Source organism: Gavialis gangeticus, unplaced genomic scaffold, assembly GCF_001723915.1.
Source record: "Gavialis gangeticus isolate Ggan-Ray unplaced genomic scaffold, GavGan_comp1, whole genome shotgun sequence".
Classification (NCBI taxonomy): Eukaryota; Metazoa; Chordata; order Crocodylia; family Gavialidae; genus Gavialis; species Gavialis gangeticus.
In genome coordinates, this window is record NW_017729008.1 from 44,817,784 (window position 1) to 44,819,208 (window position 1,425).

Consider the following 1,425-nt stretch of genomic DNA (forward strand, 5'->3'; position numbering starts at 1 on the left):
GGCGGGGCCCGTGGGTGGGTCCTGGAGGGCGGGGTTATAGTGGGGGTGGGCGGGTCCTGGAGGGCGGGGCCGTAGGGTGTGGTCTTCGGTTAAAGTGAAGTAGATGCTGCAGGCGGCACTGACCGTTGACTGAGCTGGGGGTCAGTAGGAGCGGTAATGCGCATTAGCACGTGTAGACGAGCCTGCCGCAAGCTACGTGAGCTGAGCAGCGCGATGGGCCATGAAATCCGGCTGCTGTGGCCTGCGCTGGATGGGAAACCGTGGAGGAGCTCAGTGGAGCGACCAGCACCAAGTCCCTGCAGCTCGAGGAGATCTCTGCCCAGTGCCGCGCTGCGATCGGGAAGCAGGCGACGTGGTGTCGCGGAAGGACTACCAGGAGAGCGGTGGAAAGCCTGACAAAACCCTGGCAGAGATAAAAACCTTCGGGCGCAGAAACGGCGTGGCCCCGGTTGTGCGCGCACCAGCTCTCGGCCCGCGGCCCAAAGGCTCTCGTAGAGCTAACGAGGCAGTGCAGAAGTGTGACGTGGAGGGGTTGGAAACCGAGGAAGAGGAGACCCGGGAGCGCTACAGGGGCCTGCCTCCGGGGTTGTCCCTGGTGTGTCCCCTGTGTTGTATTCATCCACAGCAAGCGCAGCCCTCCTTCCTCTTTGTCTTCCTGGAGTAAACCCGGCTGCTGTTTGGCTCACATTGCCCCGATCATACCAGCAGCTCCCCCTGCACGTGGTTCAGCATGGGTTCATCTGTCCAAAAGCCCTGGGTATCGTTGCAGGGGAATCCTCGCCGGCTCTTTGCCATGGCGCTGATGCTTCTGTCTTTCCACCGATGACTTGCAAAATCCAGGTCCTTCCCTTTGGGATTGCTTCCAACTGAGAAGCTCCCGGCTTCAAGCAGGGGGTCGGACTAGATGATTTTCTCAGGTCCCTTCCGACCCTAGAAACTATGAAACTATGAATTCTTACTCCTCCTTCTGGGCCCTGCCACATGTTCCAATTTAAGCCGGATGGAAACCAGCTATGAAGTTGCTACACATTTTCAAGCACTGATTTTGTAGCCGGTTGGGTCTTTTTATAGATGTGGAGTCCTTTTCATAGTTTCATAGTTTCTAGGGTCGGAAGGGACCTGAGAAGATCATCTAGACCAACCCCCTGCCATGGCAGGAAAGAGCACTGGGGTCAAATGACCCCAGCAAGGTGTTCATCTAGCCTCCTCTCAAAAATCCCCAGGGTAGGGGCCTGCACCACCTCTCTTGGAAGTTGGTTCCAGACCCTAGTCGCCCTGATCGTGAAGTAGCGCCTCCTGATGTCCAACTTAAACCTTCCCTCCGCCAGCTTGTGACCATTGTTCCTGGTCACTCCTTGCGGCGCTCGGGGGAACAGGGACTCCCCCAGCGCCTGCTGATCCCCCCTAACCAGTTTATAACAGGCC